Source organism: Lathamus discolor, unplaced genomic scaffold (genome assembly GCF_037157495.1).
Source record: "Lathamus discolor isolate bLatDis1 unplaced genomic scaffold, bLatDis1.hap1 Scaffold_83, whole genome shotgun sequence".
NCBI classification, from domain to species: Eukaryota; Metazoa; Chordata; class Aves; order Psittaciformes; family Psittacidae; genus Lathamus; species Lathamus discolor.
Window position 1 is genome coordinate 298382 of NW_027069393.1, and position 17103 is coordinate 315484.

Genomic DNA, 17103 nt, shown 5'->3' on the forward strand with positions numbered 1-17103 from the left:
GGGGCTCCCCACCGAGACGCTGGGCTCTCCACGGAAAAACAAAGTTCAGAAGTAAAAGACGGGCTCTCCACCGAGACGCTGGGCTCTCAACCGAGACGCTGAGCTCTGCACTGAGACGCGGGGCTCTCCACCGAGACGCTGGGCTCTCCACCTAAAAACAAAGTTCAGCAGTAAAAGACGGGCTCTCCACCGAGACGCTGGGCTCTCGACCGAGACGCTGGGCTCTCGACCGAGACGCTGGGCTCTCGACCGAGACGCTGGGCTCTCGACCGAGACGCTGGGCTCTCGACCGAGACGCTGGGCTCTCGACCGAGACGCTGGGCTCTCCACAGAGACGAGGGGCTCTCCACCGAGACGCGGGGCTCTCCACCGAGACGCGGGGATCTCCACCGAGACGCGGGGCTCTCCACCGAGACGCTGGGCTCACCGCCGAAACGCTGGGCTCTCCGCCGAGACGCAGGGCTATCCGCCGAGACGCGGGGCTCTCCACCGACACGCGGGGCTCTCCACCGACACGCGGGGCTCTCCACCGAAAAACAAAGTTCAGCAGTAAAAGATGGGCTGTGGACCGAGACGCTGGGCTCTCCACCGAGACGCGGGGCTCTCCACCGAGACGCGGGGCTCTCCACCGAGACGCGGGCCTCTCCACCGAGACGCGGGGCTCTCCACCGAGACGCGGGGCTCTCCACCGGGACGCGGGGCTCTCCACCGGGACACGGGGCTCTCCACCGGGACGAGGGGCTCTCCACCGGGACGCGGGGCTCTCCACCGGGACGCGGGGCTCTCCACCGAGACGCTGGGCTCTCCACCGAAAAACAAAGTTCAGCAGTAAAAGACGGGCTCTCGTCCGAGACGCGGGGCTCTCCACCGAGACGCGGGGCTCTCCACCGAAAAACAAAGTTCAGCAGTAAAAGACGGGCTCCACCGAGACGCAGGGCTCTCCACCGAAAAACAAAGTTCAGCAGTAAAAGACGGGCTCTCGACCGAGACGCGTGGCTCTCCACCGAGACGCGGGGCTCTCCACCGAAAAACAAAGTTCAGCAGTAAAAGACGGGCTCTCGACCGAGACGCGGGGCTCTCGACCGAGACGCGGGGCTCTCGACCGAGACGCGGGGCTCTCGACCGAGACGCGGGGCTCTCCACCGAGACGCGGGGCTCTCCACCGAAAAACAAATTTCAGCAGTAAAAGACGGGCTCTCGACCGAGACGCGGGGCTCTCCACCGAGACGCGGGCTCTCCACCGAGACGCGGGGCTCTCCACCGAGACGCGGGGCTCTCCACCGAGACGCGGGGCTCTCCACCGAAAAACAAAGTTCAGCAGTAAAAGACGGGCTCCACCGAGACACGGGGCTCTCCACCGAAAAACAAAGTTCAGCAGTAAAAGACGGGCTCTCCACCGAGACGCGGGGCTCTCCACCGAGACGCGGGGCTCTCCACCGAAAAACAAAGTTCAGCAGTAAAAGACGGGCTCTCGACCGAGACGCGGGGCTCTCGACCGAGACGTGGGGCTCTCCACCGAGACGCGGGGCTCTCCACCGAGACGCGGGGCTCTCCACCGAGACGCGGGGCTCTCCACCGAGACGCGGGGCTCTCGACCGAGACGCGGGGCTCTCGACCGAGACGCGGGGCTCTCGACCGAGACGCGGGGCTCTCGACCGAGACGAATGGCTCTCCACCGAAACGCGGGGCTCTCCACCGAAACGCGGGGCTCTCCACCGAGACGCGGGGCTCTCCACCGAGACGCTGGGCTCTCCACCGAGACGCGGGGCTCTCCACCGAGACGCGGGGCTCTCCACCGAAAAACAAAGTTCAGCAGTAAAATACGGGCTCTCGACCAAGACGCTGGGCTCTCCACCGAGACGCGGGGCTCTCCACCGAGACGCGGGGCTCTCCACCGAGACGCGGGGCTCTCCACCGAGACGCGGGGCTCTCCACCGAAAAACAAAGTTCAGCAGTAAAAGACGGGCTCTCGACCGAGACGCGGGGCTCTCGACCGAGACGCGGGGCTCTCGACCGAGACGCGGGGCTCTCGACCGAGACGCGGGGCTCTCGACCGAGACGCGGGGCTCTCCACCGAAAAACAAAGTTAAGCAGCAGAAGACGGGCTCTCGACCGAGACGCGGGGCTCTCCACCGAGACGCGGGCTCACCACCGAGACACGGGGCTCTCCACCGAGACGCGGGGCTCTCCACCGAGACGCGGGGCTCTCCACCGAGACGCGGGGCTCTCCACCGAGACGCGGGGCTCTCCACCGAGACGCGGGGCTCTCCACCGAGACGCGGGGCTCTCCACCGAAAAACAAAGTTCAGCAGTAAAAGACGGGCTCTCGACCGAGACGCGGGGCTCTCCACCGAGACGCGGGCTCTCCACCGAGACGCGGGGCTCTCCACCGAGACGCGGGGATCTCCACCGAGACGCGGGGCTCTCCACCGAGACGCAGGGCTCTCCACCGAGACGCGGGGCTCTCCACCGAAAAACAAAGTTCAGCAGTAAAAGACGGGCTCCACCGAGACGCGGGGCTCTCCACCGAAAAACAAAGTTCAGCAGTAAAAGACGGGCTCTCGACCGAGACGCTGGGATCTCCACCGAGACGCGGGGCTCTCCACCGAGACGAGGGGCTCTCCACCGAGACGCGGGGCTCTCCATCGAGACGCGGGGCTCTCCACCGAGACGCGGGGCTCTCCACCGAAAAACAAAGTTCAACAGTAAAATACGGGCTCTCGACCGAGACGCGGGGCTCTCCACCGAGACGCGGGCTCTCCACCGAGACGCGGGGCTCTCCACCGAGACGCGGGGCTCTCGACCGAGACGAGGGGCTCTCCACCGAAACGCGGGGCTTTCCACCGAAACGCGGGGCTCTCCACCGAGACGCGGGGCTCTCCACCGAGACGCGGGGCTCTCCACCGAGACGCGGGGCTCTCCACCGAGACGCGGGGCTCTCCACCGAGACGCGGGGCTCTCCACCGAAAAACAAAGTTCAGCAGTAAAAGACGGGCTCTCGACCGAGACGCGGGGCTCTCGACCGAGACGCGGGGCTCTCGACCGAGACGCGGGGCTCTCGACCGAGACGCGGGGCTCTCGACCGAGACGCGGGGCTCTCGACAGAGACGCGGGGCTCTCCACCGAAAAACAAAGTTCAGCAGTAAAAGACGGGCTCTCGACCGAGACGCGGGGCTCTCCACCGAGACGCGGGCTCACCACCGAGACACGGGGCTCTCCACCGAGACGCGGGGCTCTCCACCGAGACGCGGGGCTCTCCACCGAGACGCGGGGCTCTCCACCGAAAAACAGAGTTCAGCAGTAAAAGACGGGCTCTCGACCGAGACGCTGGGCTCTCGACCGAGACGCGGGGCTCTCCACCGAGACGCGGGGCTCTCCACCGAGACGCGGGGCTCTCCACCGAGACGCGGGGCTCTCCACCGAAAAACAAAGTTCAGCAGTAAAAGACGGTCTCTCGACCGAGACGCGGGGCTCTCCACCGAGACGCGGGGCTCTCCACCGAGACGCGGGGCTCTCCACCGAGACGCGGGGCTCTCCACCGAGACGCGGGGCTCTCCACCGAGACGCGGGCCTCTCCACCGAGACGCGGGCCTCTCCACCGAGACGCGGGCCTCTCCACCGAGACGCGGGCCTCTCCACCGAGACGCGGGCCTCTCCACCGAAAAACAAAGTTCAGCAGTAAAAGACGGTCTCTCGACCGAGACGCGGGGCTCTCCACCGGGACGCGGGGCTCTCCACCGAGACGCGGGGCTCTCCACCGAAAAACAGAGTTCAGCAGTAAAAGACGGGCTCTCGACCGAGACGCTGGGCTCTCGACCGAGACGCGGGGATCTCCACCGAGACGCGGGGCTCTCCACCGAAAAAAAAAGTTCAGCAGTAAAAGACGGGCTCTCGACCGAGACGCTGGGCTCTCCACCGAGACGCGGGGCTTTCCACCGAAAAACAAAGTTCAGCAGTAAAAGACGGGCTCTCGAACGAGACGCGGGGCTCTCCACCGAGACGCGGGCTCTCCACCGAGACGCGGGGCTCTCCACCGAGACGCGGGGCTCTCCACCGAGACGCGGGGCTCTCCACCGAAAAACAAAGTTCAGCAGTAAAAGACGGGCTCTCCACCGAGACGCGGGGCTCTCCACCGAGACGCGGGGCTCTCCACCGAGACGCGGGGCTCTCCACCGAAAAACAAAGTTCAGCAGTAAAAGACGGGCTCTCCACCGAGACGCGGGGCTCTCCACCGAGACGCGGGGCTCTCCACCGAGACGCGGGGCTCTCCACCGAGACGCGGGGCTCTCCACCGAAAAACAAAGTTCAGCAGTAAAAGACAGGCTCTCGACCGAGACGCGGGGCCCTCGACCGAGACGCGGGGCCCTCGACCGAGACGCGGGGCCCTCGACCGAGACGCGGGGCCCTCGACCGAGACGCGGGGCTCTCCACCGAGACGCGGGGCTCTCCACCGAGACACGGGGCTCTCCACCGAGAGGCGGGGCTCTCCACCGAGACGCGGGGCTCTCCACCGAAAAACAAAGTTTAGCAGTAAAAGACGGGCTCTCGACCGAGACGCGGGGCTCTCGACCGAGACGCGGGGCTCTCGACCGAGACGCGGGGCTCTCGACCGAGACGCGGGGCTCTCGACCGAGACGCGGGGGTCTCGACCGAGACGCGGGGGTCTCGACCGAGACGCGGGGCTCTCCACCGAGACGCGGGGCTCTCCACCGAGACGCGGGGCTCTCCACCGAGACGCGGGGCTCTCCACCGAGACGCGGGGCTCTCCACCGAGACGCGGGGCTCTCCACCGAGACGCGGGGCTCTCCACCGAGACGCGGGGCTCTCCACCGAGACGCGGAGCTCTCCACCGAAAAACAAAGTTTAGCAGTAAAAGACGGGCTCTCGACCGAGACGCTGGGCTCTCCACCGAGACGCGGGGCTCTCCACCGAGACGCGGGGCTCTCCACCGAAAAACAAAGTTCAGCAGTAAAAGACGGGCTCTCGACCGAGACGCGGGGCTCTCCACCGAGACGCGGGGCTCTCCACCGAGACGCGGGGCTCTCCACCGAGACGCGGGGCTCTCCACCGAGACGCGGGGCTCTCCACCGAGACGCGGGGCTCTTGATTGAGAGGCGGGGCTCTCCACCGAGACGCGGGGCTCTCCACCGAAAAACAAAGTTCAGCAGTAAAAGACGGGCTCTCGACCGAGACGCGGGGCTCTCGACCGAGACGCGGGGCTCTCGACCGAGACGCGGGGCTCTCGACCGAGACGCGGGGCTCTCGACCGAGACGCGGGGCTCTCGACCGAGACGCGGGGCTCTCGACCGAGACGCGGGGCTCTCGACCGAGACGCGGGGCTCTCGACCGAGACGCGGGGCTCTCGACCGAGACGCGGGGCTCTCGACCGAGACGCGGGGCTCTCGACCGAGACGCGGGGCTCTCGACCGAGACGCGGGGCTCTCCACCGAGACGCGGGGCTCTCCACCGAGACGCGGGGCTCTCCACCGAGACGCGGGGCTCTCCACCGAGACGCGGGGCTCTCCACCGAGACGCGGGGCTCTCCACCGAGACGCGGGGCTCTCCACCGAGACGCGGGGCTCTCCACCGAAAAACAAAGTTTAGCAGTAAAAGACGGGCACTCGACCGAGACGCGGGGCTCTCGACCGAGACGCGGGGCTCTCGACCGAGACGCGGGGCTCTCGACCGAGACGCGGGGCTCTCCACCGAGACGCGGGGCTCTCCACCGAGACGCGGGGCTCTCCACCGAGACGCGGGGCTCTCCACCGAGACGCGGGGCTCTCCACCGAGACGCGGGGCTCTCCACCGAGACGCGGGGCTCTCCACCGAGACGCGGGGCTCTCCACCGAGACGCGGGGCTCTCCACCGAAAAACAAAGTTCAGCAGTAAAAGACGGGCTCTCGACCGAGACGCGGGGCTCTCGACCGAGACGCGGGGCTCTCGACCGAGACGCGGGGCTCTCGACCGAGACGCGGGGCTCTCGACCGAGACGCGGGGCTCTCGACCGAGACGCGGGGCTCTCGACCGAGACGCGGGGCTCTCCACCGAGACGCGGGGCTCTCGACCGAGACGCGGGGCTCTCCACCGAGACGCGGGGCTCTCCACCGAGACGTTGGGCTCTCCACCGAGACGCGGGGCTCTCCACCGAGACGCGGGGCTCTCCACCGAGACGCGGGGCTCTCCACCGAGACGCGGTGCTCTCCACCGAAAAACAAAGTTCAGCAGTAAAAGACGGGCTCTCGACCGAGACGCGGGGCTCTCGACCGAGACGCGGGGCTCTCGACCGAGACGCGGGGCTCTCGACCGAGACGCGGGGCTCTCCACCGAGACGCGGGGCTCTCCACCGAGACGCGGGGCTCTCGACCGAGACGCGGGGCTCTCCACCGAGACGCGGGGCTCTCCACCGAGACGCGGGGCTCTCCACCGAGACGCGGGGCTCTCCACCGAGACGCGGGGCTCTCCACCGAGACGCGGGGCTCTCCACCGAGACGCGGGGCTGTCCACCGAAAAACAAAGTTTAGCAGTAAAAGACGGGCTCTCGACCGAGACGCTGGGCTCTCCACCGAGACGCGGGGCTCTCCACCGAGACGCGGGGCTCTCCACCGAAAAACAAAGTTCAGCAGTAAAGACGGGATCTCGACCGAGACGCGGGGCTCTCCACCGAGACGCGGGGCTCTCCACCGAGACGCGGGGCTCTCCACCGAGACGCGGGGCTCTCCACCGAGACGCGGGGCTCTCCACCGAGACGCGGGGCTCTCCACCGAAAAACAAAGTTCAGCAGTAAAAGACGGGCTCTCGACCGAGACGCGGGGCTCTCGACCGAGACGCGGGGCTCTCGACCGAGACGCGGGGCTCTCGACCGAGACGCGGGGGTCTCGACCGAGACGCGGGGCTCTCGACCGAGACGCGGGGCTCTCCACCGAGACGCGGGGCTCTCGACCGAGACGCGGGGCTCTCGACCGAGACGCGGGGCTCTCCACCGAGACGCGGGGCTCTCCACCGAGACGCGGGGCTCTCCACCGAGACGCGGGGCTCTCCACCGAGACGCGGGGCTCTCCACCGAAAAACAAAGTTTAGCAGTAAAAGACGGGCACTCGACCGAGACGCGGGGCTCTCGACCGAGACGCGGGGCTCTCGACCGAGACGCGGGGCTCTCGACCGAGACGCGGGGCTCTCGACCGAGACGCGGGGCTCTCCACCGAGACGCGGGGCTCTCCACCGAGACGCGGGGCTCTCCACCGAGACGCGGGGCTCTCCACCGAGACGCGGGGCTCTCCACCGAGACGCGGGGCTCTCCACCGAAAAACAAAGTTCAGCAGTAAAAGACGGGCTCTCGACCGAGACGCGGGGCTCTCGACCGAGACGCGGGGCTCTCGACGGAGACGCGGGGCTCTCCACCGAGACGCGGGGCTCTCCACCGAGACGCGGGGCTCTCCACCGAGACGCGGGGCTCTCCACCGAGACGCGGGGCTCTCCACCGAGACGCGGGGCTCTCCACCGAGACGCGGGGCTCTCCACCGAGACGCGGGGCTCTCCACCGAGACGCGGGGCTCTCCACCGAAAAACAAAGTTCAGCAGTAAAAGACAGGCTCTCGACCGAGACGCGGGGCCCTCGACCGAGACGCGGGGCCCTCGACCGAGACGCGGGGCCCTCGACCGAGACGCGGGGCCCTCGACCGATACGCGGGGCCCTCGACCGAGACGCGGGGCCCTCGACCGAGACGCGGGGCTCTCCACCGAGACGCGGGGCTCTCCACCGAGACACGGGGCTCTCCACCGAGAGGCGGGGCTCTCCACCGAGACGCGGGGCTCTCCACCGAAAAACAAAGTTTAGCAGTAAAAGACGGGCTCTCGACCGAGACGCGGGGCTCTCGACCGAGACGCGGGGCTCTCGACCGAGACGCGGGGGTCTCGACCGAGACGCGGGGGTCTCGACCGAGACGCGGGGGTCTCGACCGAGACGCGGGGGTCTCGACCGAGACGCGGGGCTCTCCACCGAGACGCGGGGCTCTCCACCGAGACGCGGGGCTCTCCACCGAGACGCGGGGCTCTCCACCGAGACGCGGGGCTCTCCACCGAGACGCGGGGCTCTCCACCGAGACGCGGGGCTCTCCACCGAGACGCGGGGCTCTCCACCGAGACGCGGGGCTCTCCACCGAGACGCGGGGCTCTCCACCGAGACGCGGGGCTCTCCACCGAGAAGCGGGGCTCTCCACCGAGACGCGGGGCTCTCCACCGAAAAACAAAGTTTAGCAGTAAAAGACGGGCTCTCGACCGAGACGCTGGGCTCTCCACCGAGACGCGGGGCTCTCCACCGAGACGCGGGGCTCTCCACCGAAAAACAAAGTTCAGCAGTAAAAGACGGGCTCTCGACCGAGACGCGGGGCTCTCCACCGAGACGCGGGGCTCTCCACCGAGACGCGGGGCTCTCCACCGAGACGCGGGGCTCTCCACCGAGACGCGGGGCTCTCCACCGAGACGCGGGGCTCTCGATTGAGAGGCGGGGCTCTCCACCGAGACGCGGGGCTCTCCACCGAAAAACAAAGTTCAGCAGTAAAAGACGGGCTCTCGACCGAGACGCGGGGCTCTCGACCGAGACGCGGGGCTCTCGACCGAGACGCGGGGCTCTCGACCGAGACGCGGGGCTCTCGACCGAGACGCGGGGCTCTCGACCGAGACGCGGGGGTCTCGACCGAGACGCGGGGCTCTCGACCGAGACGCGGGGCTCTCCACCGAGACGCGGGGCTCTCCACCGAGACGCGGGGCTCTCCACCGAGACGCGGGGCTCTCCACCGAGACGCGGGGCTCTCCACCGAGACGCGGGGCTCTCCACCGAGACGCGGGGCTCTCCACCGAGACGCGGGGCTCTCCACCGAGACGCGGGGCTCTCCACCGAAAAACAAAGTTTAGCAGTAAAAGACGGGCACTCGACCGAGACGCGGGGCTCTCGACCGAGACGCGGGGCTCTCGACCGAGACGCGGGGCTCTCGACCGAGACGCGGGGCTCTCGACCGAGACGCGGGGCTCTCCACCGAGACGCGGGGCTCTCCACCGAGACGCGGGGCTCTCGACCGAGACGCGGGGCTCTCCACCGAGACGCGGGGCTCTCCACCGAGACGCGGGGCTCTCCACCGAGACGCGGGGCTCTCCACCGAGACGCGGGGCTCTCCACCGAAAAACAAAGTTCAGCAGTAAAAGACGGGCTCTCGACCGAGACGCGGGGCTCTCGACCGAGACGCGGGGCTCTCGACCGAGACGCGGGGCTCTCGACCGAGACGCGGGGCTCTCGACCGAGACGCGGGGCTCTCGACCGAGACGCGGGGCTCTCGACCGAGACGCGGGGCTCTCGACCGAGACGCGGGGCTCTCCACCGAGACGCGGGGCTCTCCACCGAGACGCGGGGCTCTCCACCGAGACGCGGGGCTCTCCACCGAGACGCGGGGCTCTCCACCGAGACGCGGGGCTCTCCACCGAGACGCGGGGCTCTCCACCGAGACGCGGGGCTCTCCACCGAGACGCGGGGCTCTCCACCGAGACGCGGGGCTCTCCACCGAGACGCGGGGCTCTCCACCGAGACGCGGGGCTCTCCACCGAGACGCGGGGCTCTCCACCGAAAAACAAAGTTCAGCAGTAAAAGACGGGCTCTCGACCGAGACGCGGGGCTCTCGACCGAGACGCGGGGCTCTCCACCGAGACGCGGGGCTCTCCACCGAGACGCGGGGCTCTCCACCGAGACGCGGGGCTCTCCACCGAGACGCGGGGCTCTCCACCGAGACGCGGGGCTCTCCACCGAGACGCGGGGCTCTCCACCGAGACGCGGGGCTCTCCACCGAGACGCGGGGCTCTCCACCGAGACGCGGGGCTCTCCACCGAGACGCGGGGCTCTCCACCGAGACCCGGGGCTGTCCACCGAAAAACAAAGTTTAGCAGTAAAAGACGGGCTCTCGACCGAGACGCTGGGCTCTCCACCGAGACGCGGGGCTCTCCACCGAGACGCGGGGCTCTCCACCGAAAAACAAAGTTCAGCAGTAAAGACGGGATCTCGACCGAGACGCGGGGCTCTCCACCGAGACGCGGGGCTCTCCACCGAGACGCGGGGCTCTCCACCGAGACGCGGGGCTCTCCACCGAGACGCGGGGCTCTCCACCGAGACGCGGGGCTCTCCACGGAGACGCGGGGCTCTCCACCGAAAAACAAAGTTCAGCAGTAAAAGACGGGCTCTCGACCGAGACGCGGGGCTCTCGACCGAGACGCGGGGCTCTCGACCGAGACGCGGGGCTCTCGACCGAGACGCGGGGCTCTCGACCGAGACGCGGGGCTCTCGACCGAGACGCGGGGCTCTCGACCGAGACGCGGGGCTCTCGACCGAGACGCGGGGCTCTCGACCGAGACGCGGGGCTCTCGACCGAGACGCGGGGCTCTCGACCGAGACGCGGGGCTCTCCACCGAGACGCGGGGCTCTCCACCGAGACGCGGGGCTCTCCACCGAGACGCGGGGCTCTCCACCGAAAAACAAAGTTTAGCAGTAAAAGTCGGGCACTCGACCGAGACGCGGGGCTCTCGACCGAGACGCGGGGCTCTCGACCGAGACGCGGGGCTCTCGACCGAGACGCGGGGCTCTCGACCGAGACGCGGGGCTCTCGACCGAGACGCGGGGCTCTCGACCGAGACGCGGGGCTCTCCACCGAGACGCGGGGCTCTCCACCGAGACGCGGGGCTCTCCACCGAGACGCGGGGCTCTCCACCGAGACGCGGGGCTCTCCACCGAGACGCGGGGCTCTCCACCGAGACGCGGGGCTCTCCACCGAGACGCGGGGCTCTCCACCGAAAAACAAAGTTCAGCAGTAAAAGACGGGCTCTCGACCGAGACGCGGGGCTCTCGACCGAGACGCGGGGCTCTCGACCGAGACGCGGGGCTCTCCACCGAGACGCGGGGCTCTCCACCGAGACGCGGGGCTCTCCACCGAGACGCGGGGCTCTCCACCGAGACGCGGGGCTCTCCACCGAGACGCGGGGCTCTCCACCGAGACGCGGGGCTCTCCACCGAGACGCGGGGCTCTCCACCGAGACGCGGGGCTCTCCACCGAGACGCGGGGCTCTCCACCGAGACGCGGGGCTCTCCACCGAAAAACAAAGTTCAGCAGTAAAAGACGGGCTCTCGACCGAGACGCGGGGCTCTCGACCGAGACGCGGGGCTCTCGACCGAGACGCGGGGCTCTCGACCGAGACGCGGGGCTCTCGACCGAGACGCGGGGCTCTCGACCGAGACGCGGGGCTCTCGACCGAGACGCGGGGCTCTCCACCGAGACGCGGGGCTCTCGACCGAGACGCGGGGCTCTCGACCGAGACGCGGGGCTCTCGACCGAGACGCGGGGCTCTCCACCAAGACACGGGGCTCTCGACCGAGACACGGGGCTCTCCACCGAGACGCGGGGCTCTCCACCGAGACGCGGGGCTCTCCACCGAGACGCGGGGCTCTCCACCGAGACGCGGGGCTCTCCACCGAGACGCGGGGCTCTCCACCAAAAAACAAAGTTCAGCAGTAAAAGGCGGGCTCTCGACCGAGACGCTGGGCTCTCCACCGAGACGCGGGGCTCTCCACCGAGACGCGGGGCTCTCCACCGAGACGCGGGGCTCTCCACCGAGACGCGGGGCTCTCCACCGAGACGCGGGGCTCTCCACCGAGACGCGGGGCTCTCCACCGAAAAACAAAGTTCAGCAGTAAAAGACGGGCTCTCGACCGAGACGCGGGGCCCTCGACCGAGACGCGGGGCCCTCGACCGAGACGCGGGGCCCTCGACCGAGACGCGGGGCCCTCGACCGAGACGCGGGGCCCTCGACCGAGACGCGGGGCCCTCGAACGAGACGCGGGGCCCTCGACCGAGACGCGGGGCCCTCGACCGAGACGCGGGGCCCTCGACCGAGACGCTGGGCTCTCCACCGAGACGCGGGGCTCTCCACCGAGACGCGGGGCTCTCCACCGAGACGCGGGGCTCTCCACCGAGACGCGGGGCTCTCCACCGAGACGCGGGGCTCTCCACCGAGACGCGGGGCTCTCCACCGAGACGCGGGGCTCTCCACCGAAAAACAAAGTTCAGCAGTAAAAGACGGGCCCTCGACCGAGACGCGGGGCCCTCGACCGAGACGCGGGGCCCTCGACCGAGACGCGGGGCCCTCGACCGAGACGCGGGGCCCTCGACCGAGACGCGGGGCCCTCGACCGAGACGCGGGGCCCTCGACCGAGACGCGGGGCCCTCGACCGAGACGCGGGGCCCTCGACCGAGACGCGGGGCCCTCGACCGAGACGCGGGGCCCTCGACCGAGACGCGGGGCCCTCGACCGAGACGCGGGGCCCTCGACCGAGACGCGGGGCCCTCGACCGAGACGCGGGGCTCTCCACCGAGACGCGGGGCTCTCCACCGAGACGCGGGGCTCTCCACCAAAAAACAAATTTCAGCAGTAAAAGACGGGCTCCCGACCGAGACGCGGGGCTCTCCACCGAGACGCGGGCTCACCACCGAGACGCGGGGCTCTCCACCGAGACGCGGGGCTTTCCACCGAGACGCGGGGCTCTCCACCGAGACGCGGGGCTCTCCACCGAGACGCGGGGCTCTCCACCGAAAAACAAAGTTCAGCAGTAAAAGACGGGCTCTCGACCGAGACGCGGGGCTCTCGACCGAGACGCGGGGCTCTCGACCGAGACGCGGGGCTCTCGACCGAGACGCGGGGCTCTCGACCGAGACGCGGGGCTCTCGACCGAGACGCGGGGCTCTCGACCGAGACGCGGGGCTCTCGACCGAGACGCGGGGCTCTCGACCGAGACGCGGGGCTCTCGACCGAGACGCGGGGCTCTCGACCGAGACGCGGGGCTCTCGACCGAGACGCGGGGCTCTCCACCGAGACGCGGGGCTCTCCACCGAGACGCGGGGCTCTCCACCGTGACGCGGGGCTCTCCACCGAGACGCGGGGCTCTCCACCGAGACGCGGGGCTCTCCACCGAAAAACAAAGTTTAGCAGTAAAAGACGGGCACTCGACCGAGACGCGGGGCTCTCGACCGAGACGCGGGGCTCTCGACCGAGACGCGGGGCTCTCGACCGAGACGCGGGGCTCTCGACCGAGACGCGGGGCTCTCGACCGAGACGCGGGGCTCTCGACCGAGACGCGGGGCTCTCCACCGAGACGCGGGGCTCTCCACCGAGACGCGGGGCTCTCCACCGAGACGCGGGGCTCTCCACCGAGACGCGGGGCTCTCCACCGAGACGCGGGGCTCTCCACCGAAAAACAAAGTTCAGCAGTAAAAGACGGGCTCTCGACCGAGACGCGGGGCTCTCGACCGAGACGCGGGGCTCTCGACCGAGACGCGGGGCTCTCGACCGAGACGCGGGGCTCTCGACCGAGACGCGGGGCTCTCGACCGAGACGCGGGGCTCTCGACCGAGACGCGGGGCTCTCGACCGAGACGCGGGGCTCTCGACCGAGACGCGGGGCTCTCCACCGAGACGCGGGGCTCTCGACCGAGACGCGGGGCTCTCGACCGAGACGCGGGGCTCTCGACCGAGACGCGGGGCTCTCGACCGAGACGCGGGGCTCTCGACCGAAAAACAAAGTTCAGCAGTAAAAGACGGGCTCTCCACCGAGACGCGGGGCTCTCCAGCGAGACGCGTGCTCACCACCGAGACGCGGGGCTCTCCACCGAGACGCGGGGCTCTCCACCGAGACGCGGGGCTCTCCACCGAGACGCGGGGCTCTCCACCGAGACGCGGGATCTCCACCGAGACGCGGGGCTCTCCACCGAGACGCGGGGCTCTCCACCGAGACGCGGGGCTCTCCACCGAGACGCGGGGCTCTCCACCGAAAAACATAGTTCAGCAGTAAAAGACGGGCTCTCGACCGAGACGCGGGGCTCTCGACCGAGACGCGGGGCTCTCGACCGAGACGCGGGGCTCTCGACCGAGACGCGGGGCTCTCGACCGAGACGCGGGGCTCTCCACCGAGACGCGGGGCTCTCCACCGAGACGCGGGGCTCTCCACCGAGACGCGGGGCTCTCCACCGAGACGCGGGGCTCTCCACCGAGACGCGGGGCTCTCCACCGAGACGCGGGGCTCTCCACCGAGACGCGGGGCTCTCCACCGAGACGCGGGGCTCTCCACCGAGACGCGGGGCTCTCCACCGAAAAACAAAGTTCAGCAGTAAAAGACGGGCTCTCCACCGAGACGCGGGGCTCTCCACCGAGACGCGGGGCTCTCCACCGAGACGCGGGGCTCTCCACCGAGACGCGGGGCTCTCCACCGAGACGCGGGGCTCTCCACCGAGACGCGGGGCTCTCCACCGAGACGCGGGGCTCTCCACCGAGACGCGGGGCTCTCCACCGAGACGCGGGGCTCTCCACCGAAAAACAAATTTCAGCAGTAAAAGACGGCTCTCGACCGAGACGCGGGGCTCTCCACCGAGACGCGGGGCTCTCCACCGAGACGTGGGGCTCTCCACCGAGACGCGGGGCTTTCCACCGAGACGCGGGGCTCTCCACCGAGACGCGGGGCTCTCCACCGAGACGCGGGGCTCTCCACCGAAAAACAAAGTTCAGCAGTAAAAGACGGGCTCTCGACCGAGACGCGGGGCTCTCCACCGAGACGCGGGCCTCTCCACCGAGACGCGGGGCTCTCGACCGAGACGCGGGGCTCTCGACCGAGACGCGGGGCTCTCGACCGAGACGCGGGGCTCTCCACCGAGACGCGGGGCTCTCCACCGAGACGCGGGGCTCTCCACCGAGACGCGGGGCTCTCCACCGAGACGCGGGGCTCTCCACCGAAAAACAAAGTTCAGCAGTAAAAGACGGGCTCTCCACCGAGACGCGGGGCTCTCCACCGAGACGCGGGGCTCTCCACCGAGACGCGGGGCTCTCCACCGAGACGCGGGGCTCTCCACCGAGACGCGGGGCTCTCCACCGAGACGCGGGGCTCTCCACCGAGACGCGGGGCTCTCCACCGAAAAACAAAGTTCAGCAGTAAAAGACGGGCTCTCGACCGAGACGCGGGGCTCTCGACCGAGACGCGGGGCTCTCCACCGAGACGCGGGGCTCTCCACCGAGACGCGGGGCTCTCCACCGAGACGCGGGGCTCTCCACCGAGACGCGGGGCTCTCCACCGAGACGCGGGGCTCTCCACCGAGACGCGGGGCTCTCCACCGAGACGCGGGGCTCTCCACCGAGACGCGGGGCTCTCCACCGAGACGCGGGGCTCTCCACCAAAAAACAAAGTTCAGCAGTAAAAGGCGGGCTCTCGACCGAGACGCTGGGCTCTCCACCGAGACGCGGGGCTCTCCACCGAGACGCGGGGCCCTCGACCGAGACGCGGGGCCCTCGACCGAGACGCGGGGCCCTCGACCGAGACGCGGGGCCCTCGACCGAGACGCGGGGCCCTCGACCGAGACGCGGGGCCCTCGACCGAGACGCGGGGCCCTCGACCGAGACGCGGGGCCCTCGACCGAGACGCGGGGCCCTCGACCGAGACGCGGGGCCCTCGACCGAGACGCGGGGCCCTCGACCGAGACGCGGGGCCCTCGACCGAGACGCGGGGCCCTCGACCGAGACGCGGGGCCCTCGACCGAGACGCTGGGCTCTCCACCGAGACGCGGGGCTCTCCACCGAGACGCGGGGCTCTCCACCGAGACGCGGGGCTCTCCACCGAAAAACAAAGTTCAGCAGTAAAAGACGGGCTCTCGACCGAGACGCGGGGCTCTCCACCGAGACGCGGGGCTCTCCACCGAGACGCGGGGCTCTCCACCGAGACGCGGGGCTCTCCACCGAGACGCGGGGCTCTCCACCGAGACGCGGGGCTCTCCACCGAGACGCGGGGCTCTCCACCGAGACGCGGGGCTCTCCACCGAGACGCGGGGCTCTCCACCGAGACGCGGGGCTCTCCACCGAGACGCGGGGCTCTCCACCGAAAAACAAAGTTCAGCAGTAAAAGACGGGCTCTCCACCGAGACGCGGGGCTCTCCACCGAGACGCGGGGCTCTCCACCGAGACGCGGGGCTCTCCACCGAGACGCGGGGCTCTCCACCGAGACGCGGGGCTCTCCACCGAGACGCGGGGCTCTCCACCGAGACGCGGGGCTCTCCACCGAGACGCGGGGCTCTCCACCGAGACGCGGGGCTCTCCACCGAGACGCGGGGCTCTCCACCGAGACGCGGGGCTCTCCACCGAGACGCGGGGCTCTCCACCGAAAAACAAATTTCAGCAGTAAAAGACGGCTCTCGACCGAGACGCGGGGCTCTCCACCGAGACGCGGGGCTCTCCACCGAGACGCGGGGCTCTCCACCGAGACGCGGGGCTCTCCACCGAGACGCGGGGCTCTCCACCGAGACGCGGGGCTCTCCACCGAGACGCGGGGCTCTCGACCGAGACGCGGGGCTCTCCACCGAGACGCGGGGCTCTCCACCGAGACGCGGGGCTCTCCACCGAGACGCGGGGCTCTCGACCGAGACGCGGGGCTCTCGACCGAGACGCGGGGCTCTCCACCGAGACGCGGGGCTCTCCACCGAGACGCGGGGCTCTCCACCGAGACGCGGGGCTCTCCACCGAGACGCGGGGCTCTCCACCGAGACGCGGGGCTCTCCACCGAGACGCGGGGCTCTCCACCGAGACGCGGGGCTCTCCACCGAGACGCGGGGCTCTCCACCGAAAAACAAAGTTCAGCAGTAAAAGACGGGCTCTCGACCAAGACGCTGGGCTCTCCACCAAGACGCGGGTCTCTCCACCGAAAAACAAAGTTCAGCAGTAAAAGACGGGCTCTCGACCGAGACGCGGGGCTCTCCACCGAGACGCGGGCTCTCCACCGAGACGCGGGGCTCTCCACCGAGACGCGGGGCTCTCCACCGAGACGCGGGGCTCTCCACCGAGACGCGGGGCTCTCCACCGAGACGCGGGGCTCTCCACCGAAAAACAAAGTTCAGCAGTAAAAGACGGGCTCTCCGCCGAGACGCGGGGCTCTCCGCCGAGACGCGGGGCTCTCCGCCGAGACGCGGGGCTCTCCGCCGAGACGCGGGGCTCTCCGCCGAGACGCGGGGCTCTCCGCCGAGACGCGGGGCTCTCCGCCGAGACG